This window comes from Canis lupus, chromosome 10, assembly GCF_048164855.1.
Source record: "Canis lupus baileyi chromosome 10, mCanLup2.hap1, whole genome shotgun sequence".
Lineage (NCBI taxonomy): Eukaryota > Metazoa > Chordata > Mammalia > Carnivora > Canidae > Canis > Canis lupus.
In genome coordinates this window covers 47,932,523-47,952,620 of record NC_132847.1, presented here as the reverse complement: position 1 = coordinate 47,952,620, position 20,098 = coordinate 47,932,523, and the positions used below count along the sequence as shown (strand labels likewise).

Here is a 20,098-nt window from a genome sequence, read left to right as displayed (position 1 = left end):
TTGATTATGTAATCATTGCTATCTGGACACAAGAATATTTAACTGAAGAGTGTTAGACACCTGATTAACAGCCATTGAGTGGCTTCTTAATTTTAGAAGAGGCCTTTCTATTGTTAAAGTTCATTAGGAATTTCTTCAGCATTTTATCAGGATTGTAAATTTCGTCCTAGAAGCAAGATGAGAGTTTCTCTGCTCAAGGAAATTGTGTTCCCAACCAGACTTGGGACAATTTTTCTTTGTCAATTACTACAGATAGAAGAGATTTATCTTCAAAGAGATCATCAGATAAAACTTTATACTTCTATCCCATCTGTTTTTTTTAAATAAGTTTTATTGGAGTATTATTTACATACAAACATTGCACATATTTAAAGTGTACATTTTTTGTATGTTCTGATGCATGTATACACTCATGAAACCATCATCACAGTCAAGATATGAATGTATCAATCACCCTCATTCCTGAGATTATAACCTGAGCCAAAGGCAGATGCTTATCCCACTGAACTACCCAGGTGACTCTAGAATCAGTTTGGAATTTCTATTAAAAATATCCTACTGAAGTTGTGATAGTTTTAAATGTATAGGTTAATTTGGGGGAAATTGATATCTTAACAATAATGAGTTCTCTAACTCACAAACATAGTATATCTCTACATTTATATAGGTCTTCTTTATTTTCTGTCAGCAAGGTTTTATAGTTTTTCAGTGTACAAGTCTTGCACATGTTTTGTGCCAGATTTTTTTTTTGTGCCAGATTTATCTTCATGTATTTAAGGTAATTTTTATGCTACTGTAAGTGGTATTGAAGTTTTTGTAAATTTCAAATGCCTAATATTTTGTTGCTAGAATATGGAATTACAGTTAATATTTGCATGTGGTTCATGTATGTGCAACTTTGTTAAACACACATATTAATGAATCTTAGTACTTTTTGTGTGGATTGAAAAGGATTTTCCGTACAGAAAATCATATTATCTGTACAGAAGGACAGTTTACCTCTTCCTTTTCACTTAGGATGCTACTTATTTCTTGCCTTACTGAGCTGGGTAGGATTTGCATTATAAAGTTGAATAGCAGTTGTGGGAACTAACATCCTTATTTTTTCCTGACCTTAGGGGGAAAGCATCTTTCACCATTAAGTGTGATATTATCTGTGGTCATTTGTAATGTCCTGTATCAGTTGATGAAATTACCATCTAATCACAGTTTACTCAAAGTTCCTTTTAGTCAGGAATAGTTGTTGGATTTTGTCAAATCCTTATTCTGTGTCTACTAAAATGATCATATGATTTTTCTTTAGTTTGTTAGTAAGGTTAATATGTTTACATTGATTTAGTTAGTATGTTAATATGGTTACATTGATTATTTCAAATCAATATTTCCCCCCAGATTTATTGTTATATAACCCACAGATAACATTGTATAAGCTTAAGGTGTCCAGTGTATTGATTTGATACACTTATATATTGCAAAATGATTACCACCATAGTGTTAACTAATACCCATCATATCACATCACATTTCTTTTTTGTGGTGAGAATACTGAAAATTTGTTATCTTTATATTTTCAAGTATATAATACCATTTATAACCATTATACCATTACTAACTATAATCACAATGCTGTGCATTAGATCCCCAGAACTTATTCATCTGAAATAAGTTTATAACTGGAAGTTTATACCTTTTGACCAACATCTCATTATGTTTCCTAATTTCCAGACACTGGTGACTACCATGCTATGAGTTTGGCTTTTTGAATCCAAATGTAATCATATTTGGAGTCCAAATATATCATACTATATCATACAATGTTTATCTTTCTCTGTCTTATTTATTTCACTTAGCATAAGGACCTCAAGGTCCATTCATGGTATAGCAAATGACAAGATCCCTTCTTTCTCATTGGCTGAAATGTGTGTGTGTACGTGTAAAACATCTTTTTGCATTCATCCATTGATAGACATTTGTTTCTATATGTACAATGTACAACATTTAGGTTGTATTTTATATTGTGAAAAATGATACAATGAACATGGGAGTACAGATATTTCTACAAGATCTTGATTTTAATTCCTTTGGATATAGATACCCGGGAGTATGATGAAATTTTGGAATATAGGTGAGGTTTGGTGAGGTGAGATTCAGAGCCAACAACCAAGAGTTCTTGAGACGTCCTTGATGCAAAATGTTGGTTTTTTTTAAAGATTTTTATTTATTTATTCATGAGAGATACAGAGAGAGAGAGAGAGGCAGAGACACAGGCAGAGGGAGAAGCAGGTTCCCTGCAAGGATCCTGATATGGGACTCGATCCCCAGACCCAGGATCACACCCTGAGCTAAAGGCACAAGCTCAACCACTGAGCCACGCAGGCATCCCAAAATGGAGGTTTTATTAAAGCACAGGGACAGGACCCATGGGCAGGAAGAGCTGCTGCCCCGGGTCTGTGAGGAGTGGCTGATTACATACCTGGGAGTTGGGAGGGGTTTGAGGATAGTGTACTCTCTAAGGAATTTTGAGAGCAAGGTTTCCAGGACCTTGAGGAGGCTAGCTATTGTTGGAAAAGGTCACTTATTACTATCTAATAAAACCTTCAGATGTATATCGATGGGCCATGTGCTTGGGTGCTTGGGTGTTGGGATTGCCAACACATATCTTGGGGGGTGGGGACAGATGAAGGTAATTTCTAAAGAAATTTTTATATGTTAAAGTAGACTTACAGGATCCTGAGGGTCATGCTAAGATTGCCTTTTGCCCCTAGCAATGTATTAACATTGAGAAGGTTGAGTCTGTAGAGGAATGTCCCTCTGCCTGTTTCAGGAACTTGTCAATGTACTTTGTCCTCAGCTAGCCCTGTTCCTCATCAGTAGGATTGCCAGGGTCTGGAGAATAGGGCATACTATTAGGTAATACTAAATTCAAAATATGTGAACTCAGAGTGCCTGGCTGGCTCAGTCAGTAGAGCATGCAACTCTTGATTTCAGCATTGTGACTTCAAGCCCCACATTGGGCATAGTGCCTACTTAAAAAAAATATGAATTTAATAAGAACAAATTTACAGGTAATATAAGCTTTGTAAGGTCTAGGACAGTATGTGTTTTATTTCCTATTATTTCCCAGAACCTGGCACAGTCCCTGGAATATAGTAAATGCACAGATTTTTTTTGGGGGGGGGTATAAATCAATGGTGATTGGCAATATGACTGCTTCTATTTTCATTTCAAAAAGCCTAGCTTTTTCATGGTTCCAATAGTTGTCTGTCTGTTGACTGTCCTGGCTGAGGAAGGAAAAAAAATTAAAAAGAAAATCTAGTATAATATTCCCTACTTTTCAAAAGTTTACATAGGTCACTTCACTTTTATGAAAGACCTACATTAGAGCCTGTTTTTGCTAACTGAAAGAAATCCAAAGAGGTTTTTTACTTTCATGCAAAAAAGCAAAAGTAGTTTGTTCAGTGTTTGTTTTGCAGTGAGCCATCATAGAAGCAGCGCGCACCCTGAGCAGTGGAGAGTAGCCTCACCCGGCTCCTTCCCTGGAACTCCACTGAGCATCTCAGCATCAAGCTGCCACAACTTTGAACTGTGTCTGTGAGCATCTGCACTTTATCTTGATTTGTTTTATACATCTGATAGCAAGATGTGTCCTAAGGTATCATAAGAGCCTGAGAGAGGCTATTTTTTTGGGGTCCAGAAATGCTTCAACTTTTTTCCTTGTAAAGTAATGCTAACTGCTTCTTCACTTTAAACCATTTTGCCTTAAAAAAGTTTTCATAGGAATGCTCTACTTTTGGCTAGTGGGGGAAGCCTGTATTTGTTCTCAAAAAGCCAGGAAAATTAAAACCTAGAAAGCAGCAACTGGTTATGATTGATTACAAACCAGCCTGGATGCTATCTTGGCCTTTGTAGCTATGACCTTGCCTGAGAACAAGGAAAGTGTCAGCAAAATTCAAAACAGTTCTGATGTGGGATGTCTGGGTGGCTCAGCAGTTGAGCATCTGTCTTAGGCTCAGGGCATGATTCTGGGATCCAGGATCGGGTCCACATTGGGTTGCATTTTAGTCATTGGGCTCCCTGCAGGAAGCCTGCTTCTCCCTCTGCCTATGTCTCTCTCTCTCCTCCGTGTGTCTCTCATGAAAAAATAAATAAATCTTAAAAAAAAAAACAGTTCTGCTGTTATGTATTAGGTTGCTCCCATTTTAAAGGATTTATTTGTTGCGTGAAGCAGATCACTTCTAATGTAATGTGTCTATATTGTAAAGCTGTGTCCACCGAAAATGAGCAAACCTTTCCGGATTTCAAAAAAAAGGGGGGGGGGGAGGAGTCTTATTGGAGCCCAAATGAACACAACTGCCCGGGCTACACAATCTTTACAAAAAGAGAGAAGGAAAAGTTTAATACAGGGTTATATGTTCTCTGTTACATCAAGAGTTACAAGCCATCATGACAAAGGACAACTTTATCTTATGCTTTTAGAATGTGCAACAGAACTTTGGAATATTTTCACTCTTTAGTTTGAAATGTTTCTTTTAAGTTATTTGTTAACTAAGCGGATGTACAGTGTGTGCTCAGGGCAGAGGTAGAGCCAATGCTCTGAAGTTTGGTTAAGTCGTTCTGACCTTGGGAAAAAATTGAAGTATGGTTTCCCTGGGAGCCCAGGAGCAGGGCCCTCAAACATTAAAGGTTGAAAATGTCTTTACCAGTTGTTTAGCTATCCCAGTATACCTGGAAGTCATTCTCAATATTCTCCTTAAAAACACTGATAAGTAGCACAATTAAAGCATTTGCTAAAATACCTGATTTGCAACTTACTAGACTTTCCATTTTATTGTTAATTTTACTACATGCATCAAAATTTCAGCTACAGTTTTTCCATTTAAATTTTCTTTTTCCTGCCTCTCTCTCTCTCCCTCTCTCTTTTTTTTTTTTTTTCTTTACTATTCTCTTTGATATACTCCATGTTACTTTGAGTCAGTCTCCTAGGTGGGTCCTAGTAGATTTTCTATCAATCTGAAAAGCAAATTTATGTATCAGTCAAAATTCTTATTTGAAAGTATTGAAAAATGATTCTGGCTCTCTTAAGCAGCAAAGGAATTTAGCAGGAGATTCAGATCTCACAAAATAGCATATGGAAAGGAACAAGAAAGCTTGGGGGGCTAGGTTCTATGAAAATACATAAGATCACACTGCAGGAAAACCTAATGCTTTAGCCAGCACTCGCAGAAATCTGACCTGAAAATAAACACACACACACACACATTATTTTTAATCTTTATGTCATTTTCTCAAACATCCAAGTTTAGGTCATATTGGTTGAGTTTAAGGCACTTCCAAGACCCTCTTGTTCCCCTAGGTAGCAGGGGAAAGGTTCTCCCTTTTCTCAAAGATTATGTTAATAATGCAACATGCATTAATAGTACAATAACTCAAGCTCCATCCTGCTTTCCTAATAAAAGTAAAAAAAAAAAAAACTCATAGGAAGAAGGGGTGTGTTGGTTTCTACACAGCTAAAAACAAAAACAAAATATTACGCTATCTGTCATGTATTTTATCTCTAGGGACCTGATGTTGAACTAAAGGAGAGGAGAGGGAGCATTAGAAATAGAAAAGGGAGGATCACCTGAATAGCCCAGTGGGTTAAGCTTCTGACTATTGATTTCAGCTGAGAGCATGATCTCAGGATGGTGAGGTTGAGCCCCTCCTTGGGCTCTGTGCTGGGTGTCGAGCCTGCTTAAGATTCTCTTCTTCTCCCTCTGCCCCACCTCACCCACCCACACTCTCTCACTCTCTTTTTCTCTTTCAAAGAGAGAGAGAGAGAGAGAGAGAGAGAAATGGTTGACCTGGATTTATTCCTGGAAAAAAGCAAATTGATAGGCAAATAGCATACAGACCATTTATTTATATCAGAAAAAGTATGGCTTATTCAACCAAGAAGTCATTCTGTCTTTTACCTTTTTGGCCTCCTGCTGGCCACTCACCCTCTCTGACTTTAGTTCTTATCAGTCTCCAGGTGGGAATGATAATGTCTGTATCCCAGGTTTGTTATGAAGATGAAATGAGAACATGTGTGTAGAGCATCCAGCATGGGACCTAAGTCACAGTGGTTACTCGTCAAATACTTAGTTTCCTATCCTTCTTTCTAGAAAGCTCTCCAACTCCTGAAAAACTCTATAGACTACTACCACCTCTAACAGGGGCTACAAATCTCAAACGTGCTGACATTTGGAAGCGTAATTGCTGTTAGACTCATACTTTGTGTGGCCCTGTAATTGATAGTGATCATATACAGAGACATTAGTTTCTTCCTCATGAAATGGAAGCTGAGATGCGATCACCAAACCCCCTTCATTTCTTATTTCTCGTCCTAGGTGCGGTAATTCCATACAGCAAAGAGAACTTGATTCCTCCTTAGTTACATTTGTTTTATAATTATCTTTCATAATGATTTCTCTCTATTCTTGAGGAGTCTCTTTAGTGATGAAACCAGTAGAGCACCTGGGTGGCTCAGGGGTTGAGCATCTGCCTTTGGCTCAGGTCATGATCCCAGGTCCGGAGGGAGTCTGCTTCTTCCTCTGCCTATGTCTCTGCCTCTCTGTGTCTCTCATGAATAAATAAATAAAAGCCTTAAAAAAAGGAAAAGAAAACAATAAAGCTATATTAAATGAAAAGAATGATGAATTGTGTATATTGAACATTAAGATAGGTTTTTAAATATCTGAAGGAAAAATATTGATCATTAAAGGGGATTTCTCAATTTATGCAATTCATGGAAGAATAATTTTTCTGAAATAGGCTAATTTATTTGAAAGTAAAAGATAAATAAGTTATAAGTTAAAAGTTGTGGAAGAGTAATGAGAAATGTCCAAAATAGATTTTGTTCTAGGAGAATAGTTATTAAACAGTAGTACTAGTGTAATCTAGGGAAGTATGATCTTCAGAATTCCCAATCTCACTCCAGTAATGGGGATTTATTAATTCTGGGTGGAGCCCAGGAATCCACACTATTAAACATGTTCGTTGGTGATTTGGATGAGCTAGTCTTAGAGGGCTTTTCTCTACCCTTCTAGAAAGACTTTGAGAAGATTTTACCTACCATGGGTTTTGCCAAAATAGCAGTAGATGGTGACCAGTAGTTGTAGCAGGATCTCAAACTGGTGGCCAAGGACCAAAACTAGTTCACAAATGTGTTCTGACAAAAATCGTGTTTAAAATGTTGTCTGTAACGCCCTTCGGCTAAGTTTGCTTCCTTCAGTTCACTGTTGACTGGCTCATTGGCTTCTGTTTGTAGCTCCCACGTAAGTAAGACATTTGTGAGCTCTGAGAATTTAAAGAATCTCTTTTTAAATCATAGAAAACTAATAGTGAAGTATTTGGGAATTTCCAAGGGATGATGAAATATTCTTTGTGAATTTTAGTTTGATAAGGTCTGCCAAGCTAGGGTCGCATTATGAGCCATTTTTCACCTCAGGTATGACATATTCTGAAGTCAATGCAGATTGGATCCCTGCCCTTCTTTACAAAGAAGTAAACTCTGCCAGAATATGAGCAGTACCTGGGAAGGAACTGGGTGTTTGTGCTTGCCTGCAGGTTATACAGAATGCGATGGATGCTTAAATATTTGTTGAAATGTGAGAGCAGTGAAGAAAGAAAAGAAGGGAGAGTGGAAGGAAGGATGAGAAGAAGGAAAAAGAAGAAGATAACAGGAAAGGGAAAATAAGGAGGAAAGAGGGGAAAAAAGGAACAAAGAAAGGAAAACAGGAGAGTGGAAAAAGTATGAGACAAGTGTCATTTGTAGAAAATTTAGAAATGTGACTAATTTGATCCCTTATTTTAGGGAAATACAAACAGGAATATGGAATACTTGAATGTCAAAGTTTATATAGATCATAATCAAATTCAGAATTAGGTATCTTTGAGCAAATATAGCAACAAAGAGAATTGTTGTGTGTTAGAATCAGGCTCTGTGTTTTCAGATATCGATAGAATTGCCCTAAATTTTGTTTTTATCTTACTCACGGGGCTTCCTGCCGGGTTTCTGAAGTAAAAATATTAAATGAGTATCTTGGAAGACTATTTTAGGTTTGTAATTACTCATAGTGTAGTTAAACATACCAAATGAACATCCACAAAATGCCAATGTGCTATTTATACTTTAATCTAATAATAGTCTTTGTCACAATCTATCATCACAGTCTTTTCCTTGTGTCTGTATTTCTTCCATTGGGAAAAAAAAAATGACTTGAAAGAGAGAGAGAAAGATGTCATCTGTTGCTTTCAGGGGATTAAACTCATTTAAAATTGAGTACTCAGAAATCCAGTTATTTTGTTTGTTGACTTTTGGTATCTTCTTTCTAAAATAAAACCTACTCAAAGCATGGCTATTTAAAATTCATGTGAATTGGAAATCTATACAGTTGTTTAGATACCATGCTGAGTAAGCTGGGTGAGAGAGTAGAGTATTAGAAATACAGGTACATCATGGGTTTATGTACTCATCCAAATCCTACTGTGATCCTAATGACCTCTGGTATGTCACTTCATTTCCCTGAGACTCAGATTTTCATCTGTATATTGAGGAAATCTCTCAAACTCAATTTATAAGAACATAGAATTGACAGTACAGCACTATCAATTAACTGCATCTCAGCGCCATTTTTCAAAGACTCTATGTCCTTGGACAAAAACTTAAACTCTCTGGTTCTTATTTTAATCACCTTACAGTGGGCATTATTACAAGATTTTGCATGGTTTTTAAAATGAACAACTGTATATAAGACAGCAACAGGCATATACATTTTGGTTGATAACCCCTGCCTGCTGGGAAATAATCTGAGACTTTTGCATCTGACTAAATGAAGAATAATAATAAAATAATTTAGAAGCAATCATTTTGTAACTAAAACTGGTGGCACCCTTGCTTTTCCAATATTATCTATAAAAGGATCTTATTTGAAATTTCTGAAGCAGAGAGCTTCATAACTTTGATCATTGGTAACCTACTTATTCCCATATTCTTGATGTCTGTGGGAAAATGAGTAACCTAGATATAAAGCTTGCAAAATGCACCAAGCAGTCATTTCACAAATGCGCTGAGCTCACAGACTGCTGAACACTCTTCTGGTTCTGCTGGCTACCCAGGGGGCTGTGCAGCATGGCTCCATGAGGAAGATGAAGTGCATCCCAGAGATAAAGTTGAAGAGCAGCATATCAACAAGTACAAATCAATAGCCTATAAAATGAGTGCCTAAGTGCAGAGGGGATCCTTTGGAAAGCTTTCTTCAAAGCAGTAAGAGAAACTAAAAGGCTAGCGGTAGTGTTCATAAAGAAAGACAAAGACCAAAAGTCAATTACAAAGCACTTACGGCCAGACCAAGAAGCAAGAAAATAGGATTTGTGAATGTTTGAATTTCTTCTACTATTTTCAAATTTTATTCTGGTCTTGTTTTATTTTAAATTTATGCACAACAATGTTTTATACAGGTTCTGTATATTGTGCCCTTACCTGGAATCTCTCTGGACATGGTCAAAAATTCATTAATAAAATTTAAATCAACCTTATTGAGGTATAATTTACCTACAGTAAGATGCACTCATTCAAAATTAATTTTTTAAAGATTTTATTTAGGGACACCTGGGTGGCTCAGCGGTTGAGTGTATGCCTTTGGCTCAGGTCCTAAGCCTGGGGTCCTGGGATCGAGTCCCACATCAAGTTCCCCACTGGGAGTCTGCATCTCTCTCTGCCTATGTCTCTGTCTCACTCTCTGTGTCTTTCATGAAAAAATAAAATATTTTTTTAAATAAAGATTTTAGGGGATCCCTGGGTGGCGCAGTGGTTTAGCGCCTGCCTTTGGCCCAGGGCGTGATCCTGGAGACCCGAGATTGAGTCCCACATCGGGCTCCCGGTGCATGGAGCCTGCTTCTCCCTCTGCCTGTGTCTCTGCCTCTCTCTCTCTCTCTCTCACTGTGTGCCTATCATAAATAAATAAAATAAAATAAAAAATAAAGATTTTATTTATTTGACAGAGCAAGAGAGCACAAGCAGGGGGAGCAGCAGAGGTAGAGGGAGAAGCCGGCTCCCCACTAAGCAGGGAGCCCGATGCAGGGCTCTACCCCTGGACCTCGGATCCATGACCTGAGCCAAAGGCAGAAGGTTAAATGATGGAGCCACCCAGGCTCCCCTCAAATTTCATTTTTTTTAATTTATTTTTTATTGGTGTTCAATTTACTAACATACAGAATAACCCCCAGTGCCCGTCACCCATTCACTCCCACCCCCCGCCCTCCTCCCCTTCCACCACCCCTAGTTCGTTTCCCAGAGTTAGCAGTCTTTACGTTCTGTCTCCCTTTCTGATATTTCCCACACATTTCTTCCCCCTTCCCTTATATTCCCTTTCACTATTATTTATATTCCCCAAATGAATGAGAACATATAATATTTGTCCTTCTCCGACTGGCTTACTTCACTCAGCATGATACCCTCCAGTTCCATCCACGTTGAAGCAAATGGTGGGTAATTGTCATTTCTAATAGCTGAGTAATATTCCATTGTATACATAAACCACATCTTCTTTATCCATTCATCTTTCGTTGGACACCGAGGCTCCTTCCACAGTTTGGCTATCGTGGCCATTGCTGCTATAAACATCGGGGTGCAGGTGTCCCGGCGTTTCATTGCATTTGTATCTTTGGGGTAAATCCCCAACAGTGCAATTGCTGGGTCGTAGGGCAGGTCTATTTTTAACTCTTAACCACATTTATATTTTAAAAGTCTTGGTCTCATCCAAGTTATCCCAGTAATAAACAGAGACTCACAAAATCTAGGATGAGAAAATAGAAGAAAATGAAATCATTTGGAAACCATATTGACTTTAGTAAAAATCATTTAATTTCCAGGATTGTTATTTAAAGCATTATCTATACCTTTTTTTTCATGTTCCTATTCAATAGAATATTTAAAGAGGGAGAAGTGAAGAATTTATTTTAAAGATTTTTTTCATTCTGAACATTGGTAATAGAATAAATTTTCAAACTGATGTTATGGAATTAGCAGTTCTCATAAATACCTCATGGACTTCTCTTTGAGAAAAATACATGCATTTAATTTTATTTATCTTCTTTGAGAAAATGAGATTGGTAATACAAAAATTCTGTGAAGTGACATATTGTACAACACCCCACTTCCCTGCATCTGTTGAAACAAAAATCTTTGAACTGTGATGTAGACTGCATAGGATCGTATATGATGCCCAGTACACACATCTGGTGGGCATTCAGTCCATCTATGCTGGATGCCAGAAATATCAATGTATTAATTGGTAGGATTTTTCTGAAATATTTTGACGGTTAGTTGGCTTATGGAGAAAAAACTTGAGTGACACAAAAACATCACATCCAGTAAAAGCTTTACATGAGTCAGCTGTATGAGTCATTTTATATTATAGCTTTGCCCTTGGCCTATAATGCTGTACTCACAAACTTCATAAAATCCCAGGGTATAGTCATATATGAGTAGGATATAAACTAAGGCCAATTATTTTGATGGTGTCTAATGTGGCTTCTTTTCTTTGTTACAAATATATGCCAACAAATCAGAATAGAATAGATGGCAGTCTTTATTATGGGGGAATGTATGCTTTTTCATTTTGTATCTAGCACCTAATCCCATACCTAGAACAACCAGTACTCATTTCAAATTTGTAGAGTGAATAAGTGCGCTCCTGGACAAGTCAGTGATCAATCGTCAGTAGAAAACCATCATTACTGAAGAAAATACACAAAATCTACCCTTTCAAAAAAAGGATCAATAGCATAGTTTTTGTATAATGAAATAAAAACTATTTTAGAAACCAAGTAGTTCTACTGATTTACTTATTTTTACTCTTTTGTAGTGAATAGCAGACCTAACATTTGAGAAGTCACACTAGGGCACAAATAGGTGCTTCCAAAGTGAGTAGCTTTCAAAATGTTTTCATTTTAAAGTCAGTTTGGGAGCATGGAGATTATGTTTATAAACATTCCCTGTCTTTAGGCCCACCAGCGTATGACTTCTTTCAATATCCTGCATGACTGCCAAGAGACCAAAAAGAATTACATTCATGAAAACAGATTTGTTTTATAGGGGAATTGATTTGATAATTTTTAGAGCATACATAAAGCAGAAAGGAAATAGAATGATTTCTGGCATGAATAGAGGCATTTTGCATCTATAAGTTGACTAAGGTTTTAGTTTAACAAATATCAGAGCTTGGATCAACATATTAGAACATCTTGGCCTTGGGGAGGGGTATGTGTGTGTATGTGTGTGTCTGTCTGGATGTGTTTGCTAGTGGGGCGGGGGTAAGAGGCTTGGGTGTGTGGATATCTATGTGTGTCACTAATTACATCAACATTCCTGCTTTGAATTGTAGAACGATCACTTAGTGTCCAGATATACATGCCTCTCCTTTTCAGGACTTACTTTGAAGTATTGCATTTTAGTCTGAGGTATGTATTTGACGTCAGCCTCTTGCCCTCTGGCCATTTTTGCTGAAATGGCACCAGAAGATATCTCACTATTGTGCCTTTTAATGAAGTCTCCACATTGACGTCTGGGAATACGTGAAGCTCTAATCACAGGTGCATGAGGATATATCATTTTGTGGCTTGTTAAAATCAGTTTTTGCACCTGTGTCCATGAATTTGCAGCACATAATCATCCACATGAGTCCCCCTATAGACTTAGAATGACCTCTCAGTCATTTCTGTTGCAATATTTAGAAAATAATAATAATTCTGGTTTTACATGTGTATAATTAAACATGGCTACTGTAGCTAAACAATCTAATAATTATTAAAGGCTATTCTGGAAAGCCCAATAAACTAATCTGTTCATTAGTATCCTTCTAAATTTCTGTTGAACAGAGTTATTTGTATGGCAGGTATGAGTGCAAAAGGAGTTGTTGATTGTGCATGTTTTTTTTTTCTCCTTGAATGGAAGTCAAACATGCTTATGAGGTTTAAACATCATATTTATTCATATGGACACAGAGAGTGAAGTATTAGTTATGTGGTAGGTTGTCCCCAAATGTACTCATCTAATTACTTTCCTGCGCTCTGGGCATTCCTTAGTACACAGATTCTGGCTACAATGTGTTTGTGTTCATTACTGTTTTATAGTGTGTGTCTTCATACGGGTAAAGGTGGCTATTGCATTTGCATCATCTCATATGTGCCCCTTCAAGGTGTCTCTCACACAGTAGCCTACAGACGTGATGCAGCTTTTTTTTACAGGGCTTGTTGACAATGACCAGGGTGTCAGAACTAACAAAGCAAACTATCCTTGATCTAAATCATCATGGATTTTTCTTTAGCTGCTGACAAGTTTGGCCCTGTGGAATGGGGGCCTCAGTTACCCTGAAAGTATTGTGGGTAGAGACAGAAAAATATTCCGAATGCTCCAGGTGGTCACCTACATGATGGAGAAGGGGCACACACCATAAAATGTGTGAGTTTTAATATCAATAATGTTTATTTACACTGACAGCTTAAATAGATCAATAATACTGTTAAGAGGAGCATGCATTCGGCAAAAACACCTTTTGTAGCACATAAACTTCAGTCTTCTGACTTTAATGTTTATCAGTATCTTGAGAAGCATTTATAGCCCCTCACACACCCCTTTATGATTCCATTATTGATTAAGTAGTGATGCCTGCTGGACCTAGGACATGGTTCATAATTTTTCAATTAAAATGAAGAAATACCTTGTTTGTTGCAGGTTCACTTCAAGCAATTGGCTTGTGGGACTCTGAGAGATGCTGCTGCCCATGACATGTTGGAATTACCATGATCAACTACCCAGTTTGGATTTCACCCAGTGGCCAGGAGCTTTGCATGGTAGACAGCAAGGGTTGGATTTTTAAGAAGAGTAAACCAGGTAAGATTTGAGGAAGGCATCTGATCATTTATCACTTGCTCTAAGGGCTTTAGTGTGTTGCCAAGATGTACTGAATAATTCATAGCTTTTCTATTTATTTTCTAAGTCCACTGAACAGGTTGTTGTAGAATGTTACTCCCTTGAATTTAGGAGAATGTATATAGTAATAATTGAGTCCATTTTTTCTCAAGAGGAGAGAGGAGTTATTTTAAGATACACATAAAGCAGACACAAGATACTATGGATACAGGGTAATGCAATAGCCAAAAATTGCAAGCTAAGGACATTTCCTCCTTAAGAAACTACTCTGAACTATAATGGGATAAGCAGTTGTACTTTTGAAGATGCTATAGGGAAAGTGTTGCTATTAACTAGCTGTCTTTTACACAATATAGATATATATGTATCAGTTTATGGTGTATAATCTTATAAATATGCCTCAGGATTACTCTAATTTAGAATAATACCATTATTCTGCCTTTTATTTATTTGTAAGTATTTATCACTTTAATTTCTGTTCACCTAAGTATTCTTTAAAATGGTGATACAATGAGATACTTCATTATTACTGCGGCTCCTAGAATTTATAATGTTGTACTTTCATTCAAGTATTCTCTTTGCTACTTTTATCTATTGATTTCTGAAAACTCATCTCAACTATGACCCATGGTTTGGTCAGATCTTCTTATTTCTCTCGTTTATCTGTCTTCCTCCTCCATAACATAATGTCGTTATCAACAATTAGCTGGGAGAACCACAAGTTATTCTTGGGCTCTGACTTTAAGACCATCAAAGCTTTCACACCTTCTTTGAATTTAATGCACCCCAAAGCAAGATTTTCTTTAAGTTCAATTATAGAAACAGAAAATATAAGTAAACTTCATTCACTGAGAAAAAAGGACAGAGATTATTCTAAGTCACTTGAACTTTTTACAAATAAATACAGCTTTCTTATTTTCTGAAAATAACATAAATGGAACTCAGTCAATAAATTGTAGCCTAAGATAATTATTTGGATATAAAAGAGAACTTCTCAAGTGACTGAGAATAATTGATTCTTTAAAGTTTGATAAATATCCCTTCCCAATCCCATTACTTATCTGTCTATAAGATGATATCAAGAGGGTAAAATGTTGTTAAAAATAGTATAGATCACCAGACTCACAGCAGAAATCCTTATTGATGAACTGAGTTGTGGACAATTGGCCTGCTTAGTAGCAAGGTGGGTTATCCACACTTGGAAAAATTCTGCTAGTCTATAAATGAAAGGGATATCAAAATGCAGGATGCATCTGGAAAATATGTCTCCACCTACTTTCATGCTTTGCAGCATTAGAATCAAGCAAACAATTACAGCAAGAATGCATCATGATAGACTTACATATTCTTAAATGTTTAAGTCTTAGTCTCTGAGTCCAAAATAATCATCCTAATTGTGTTTACTTCTACATTTTCAACAAAATTGGATTGCATGTTAAAACATCAGACTTAAAAGAAAAAGACAAAAGAAAGATAAAATTAAATTTATTTTGAAGGTAATCATTTGATAATGCCATTATTAGCACTTATTTATCTTATCACAAAGGAAGAGCTCTCCTGTACTGTGAGATCATTATTTTTATTCTTTAGAATACTTAATCTTTCTGAGCTGTGTAGGTTATCAATATAGAAAAGTATACAAGGGCTTTTGATTCAAGTATTATAAAGAAACAACTTCTTTTCTCTTTGGACAGTCTTTTGAGGTGAATCCTGTTGATTAGGAGGTACAGAGATAGTACACTCCACTGTTCTGAATAAAAACATATGATGTAAGGGCCCTAGGAACATAAAAGATTTGACAGTGAATTCATATATTTTCCCAGTTAAAGGTTAACTCTTTAAAAATGAACAGAAAATTTATACATTATGGCTTTATAGTTTATATTAGTTTTAAATTCATTTTTGTTCTCTGTTGTAAGAATGGCAACTGCATTTTTTATAGCGATGCATGTTAGCTTCTCCATAAAGTTAAGAATGTCAAGGCTTCCCAATTCTGCAACTCAGAAGTTTATAACAAAGCCATAAAAATCTGTACTGCCCCTTAGCTTAAAAGCAATTTTTCTTTCTTAAAGCATTTTAAAAGCAAAGGTTTGACTAGCTCAGATTGCATTATTGTATGTTTGTAGGTAGAAGTAATATTAAGCAAGAAAGACAAAATATAAAAGGCGAGATTTTTTAAGGTACTTCTGATAATAGCATGCCCCATGTCATGGGACATGCAGTCTCCAAGGTAATTCACGAAAAAATAGCAGCATCCGTGTATGCAAAGTGTCCCTTACTTTCTGCAGAGAGCAATAGATATTTTTACCTGTGCAACTATTCTTATTTTGATGTCTCCCGGAAAAAGAACCTTGAGAACTTAGTGAGGCCGCTGATTCCATCATAAAAAGTTTAGTATGAATCTTAAATACTTTTAAGCTACATATTTATTTGCTCTCCAAGCATTCTTCAACCACATGTAAAGCACTAAGTGGCCAGAAACAAATTAACCTACCCTCCCTGCCCTGAGATCATCTCACAAAGTGAAAGTGACGTATAAAATAGCTCATCTTTAGGTAAAACATTTAAGGATATATATTCAAGCGGAATTCCCCATAAATTAAGAGGAAGCATTATTAAAACCGTTAGGAGTATTAGAACGACTTTGAGGCTTACGAGGCATTGCAGCAGCACGGCTAAAAAAAATGAGAATTTTAATTGATGGAAAATAGGTATGACAACATTCTAAAGCTCAGGGCACAGTATGGCAAAGCCACCACTACATAAAAATAAATGTTACGTTTGGAGAATGGAAAGCTTGTCCCTGGAGAGTAGGGAGGCATTCAGAAAGAGGTGGAACATGTAGGTAGGGGCTGGACTGCAGAGCTCTGCATGCAGAGCTGAGCATTATAAATATGAACGTGATGTCGTCGAATCTGTGCTTAAAGAAAATGACCCTGGCAAGGAGTGTGGTAGGGACAAGGAAGGTATGTGTAGAGAGAAATGATAAACTCCTAACATTCAGTTCCACGAGTGCAGGAATGTATTGTTTTTAGTGCAGGTCACCAGTCCTGAAACAGTTGTTGCTCATCACTAATTCTGTTAGTCTCTGTTAAATGCTGGCTAATGGAGTAGCTCTCAGCAATAATCCATAAACTTCTACATTTACAACTTTTTCCTTTTTTTAGAAATGGTTTGAAAACAAAGGATAAGAAGACTTTAACTTACATGTTTTCCATCACACACACGGGCACACACACGCACACACTAAACTCTCTCCCAGTATGTGCTTGAAATTAAACCTCAGATCCTATTCCTGAAATTTATGCTTCAATTAAGATGGGGGCAGCTGCTACCCTATTTTATTTCCCTTTTGAGACTTTTACCTCTCAGGCTTTATCCTTCCCTTCATCGTTTTATCATCACATCAATCACTGTTTCTCTCCTTGGGAATGCAGCGTGCATCGCAGGCATATTTTTATGGCTAGAAAGCAAACCTACCCTACTTGGCATGTCCTGCTTACTTAAACCTAATTAAGTAATTCTGCTGTAAGTGTCATGTCCTTTCCATCACAATGCACATTTGACCAAAATGATAGGGAATGCTGTAAAGCCGTGGAAAATAGCTGGGGAAGAGTGCTGGAAGAAGACACAAGATGAATGAAAATGAACATCAGCCCAACCTCTTTGACACAATCCTCTAATGAGCTGGGGTGTGTTCACACCTCTACTACGGGAAATTCCTAACTCACAGCCTGGCTTTCACCCCAATTATTTTATTGAAAATTACCATTGTTGTAAGCTTCTCCAGTAGTATACCAGATTCAGTACATTTTGTATGATTGAATCATCTATTTCCAGAGAAGTTCTCCTATGGTCTGGGAAAAATCCAAGAATTTCTTTCTAAATATGCATACTTAAGGGAATGTAGATATGACTCACTAAATGTCATATTCTTGAGACCAAGGTCTTTGTCTTTCTTCTCTAAGAGCTTAATTCCAGAGCCATGTGCATTTTCAGTTAATATATCTGATGAGTGAATGAATAAATGAATATCAAAACTTGTGCTTCAAGATCAAAATTATAACTTCTGTGTTAATTGTAGAAAATACACTTCTCTCTCTTGTTAGTGAGCCCAATTGGCATTGGGTTCTCTTGTCCAACATTAGATCAAGGATGTCTTATTCTCTCATGGCTTCTGATACTGCCATTATTTACTAACAGATTTTTTAAAATCACATAATGATAGATAAAATGTTTTTAGGGGTATAGAGGATTTAATATCAAAGGATTGAGAAAAAAACTTTTATCAAATGTCTTGTCACCTTTATAAGTAAACTATGGTTCTCTTTTACAAAAGATCACGAATTTTAAATTTTTATCTTTATAGATCTCAAATGCTTAGGAGAAAGAAGCAGGGTTTTATGTCTTTCCATGCTGTTAGGTGTGGACCTCTCTGGATAGAAGTCACTAGAATACTACCACCCTAGCAAGCTAACCTTTTATTTCAGAGGCAGGTTATATAGAAAATTGTGGTTGTAAATATCCTATAACATTTGAAAGCACTGACTCTAAATAAGGCTTGGATTTGAATCCCAACTCTGACACTTACAAAGTGTGTGATCTTGGGCAAGTTATTTATCATCTGATCATCAGTTGATTCCCAACTGATAACATACTAGCTGTCCTATGTACAATTGTGAGGATTAAATGAGAGCAGACACATAAAACATTCAGCAGAATATATAAGTTACTGCTATAATTATTATTGTAACTATTTTTTTAAAGATTCATTTTTGAGAGAGGGAGTGAGAATGTGAGAGTGAGGGGGTGGGGCCAAAGGGAGAGAATCCCAAGCAGACTGCCCACCGAGTGTGGAGCCTGATGCAGGGCCTGATCCCAAGACCCCGAGACCATGACCTGAGCCGAAATTAAGAGTTAGAAGCTCAACCAAATGAGCCACCCAGGTGTCCCTATTTTTGTTATTATTAATGGTCCATTGATGTAGCAATTCTACCCAGGCATTCATTTGTTTCAGTCGAATTTCAGAATATTTTACCCTTGGTCCCTAGAAGTAAATGAGATGGAAAATGCTTAACAGAATACCTGACACGCCTCATAAGCACTCAGTAAGTGTTAGTTGTTGTGCTGCTAGTTATAATTATTAGTTTCTTATATAATCATTTCTCTTCTTCAGGGTCTTTGAGATCTTGGGTCTAACCTTTTTTTATAGCAACAACTTCATTCTTAGGGTAATAGCAGGTCTAGGAGTTGTGGTCCATATTATAACTCTAAGGCAGGGCCCTGTTTAACAATTAATTATTAGTTATATTATAAACACATTGCTAGGTGTCTTAATATTGAGGTGAATAGCATTTTCTTTAAAGCCCAAGACGATCAGAATGGTTTTTCATACCAAAGTAGTCCTAGAATCCATAAAACACATTGAAATCCATTAAATGAAACATTAACATTTATCTTACAGTAGCAAACAAATCATTCTGATTTGTTGACATAATTCTCTAATTTGGAAATACTACTTTAATATACACTCATAGAGATTGTCTTTAGAGGTCCCTGACATTAATCAAGCAGTATATGTAATTATGCCTTTAACCTTTCCTTTGGTTACATGTATTTTACAAGAAAGAATGTTATTAATTTTGAAATGAAAATTTTGAATTAAACTACATTTAACAGGGTAAAATAATACTTTAAAAATTAACTGTCCTGATGAATCTTACAACCTGACACCTACAACCATAGAAGAGAAGAATGGGGATAAATCAGACAATTCCAGGAATTTCTGGCCTCTGCTTTGTAGACTCTTGGTTTGCCGTGGCTCCAGTCTTGTCACTGAAAGGCAGGATCTAGATCATCAGCTGCAATGTGAGGGAAGGAGAAGACTAGAGAACTGAGGGAGGGGGTGTGGAAAATGAATCAGTCTGAGGTGAATAAAGGATTCCAGGCTTTGGTGCATGGTTTTCTAGGATTGGACTGTGAATTTCTGCAACAAGCCAGAACCAGAAAGATGCTCCTTGTCCCTCAGCAGCTCACCTTTTCTCTGAGTGAAGGGCAGAGGGAGCCGCTGGTAGAAAGGAAAGGGGTCCCAAGGAGCACTGCGGTGTGGGAAGTAGTACTGAAGCCGTGGGCTGTGTGGTTAAA

The 20,098-nt window shown here is 36.8% G+C and overlaps 1 protein-coding gene across 11 annotated transcripts in view; it reads left to right on the top strand.

Moving 5' to 3' along the window:
• Window positions 1-20,098, top strand: part of LINGO2 (leucine rich repeat and Ig domain containing 2) — a 1,123,953-nt gene that overhangs the window by 804,570 nt on the left and 299,285 nt on the right. For all 11 annotated transcript variants that reach the window (XM_072841607.1, XM_072841608.1, XM_072841598.1 and 8 more), the window contains one exon: window positions 13,757-13,915. The gene's annotated coding sequence lies outside the window, so the exon portion shown is untranslated. The remainder of the gene's footprint in view (window positions 1-13,756; window positions 13,916-20,098) is intronic.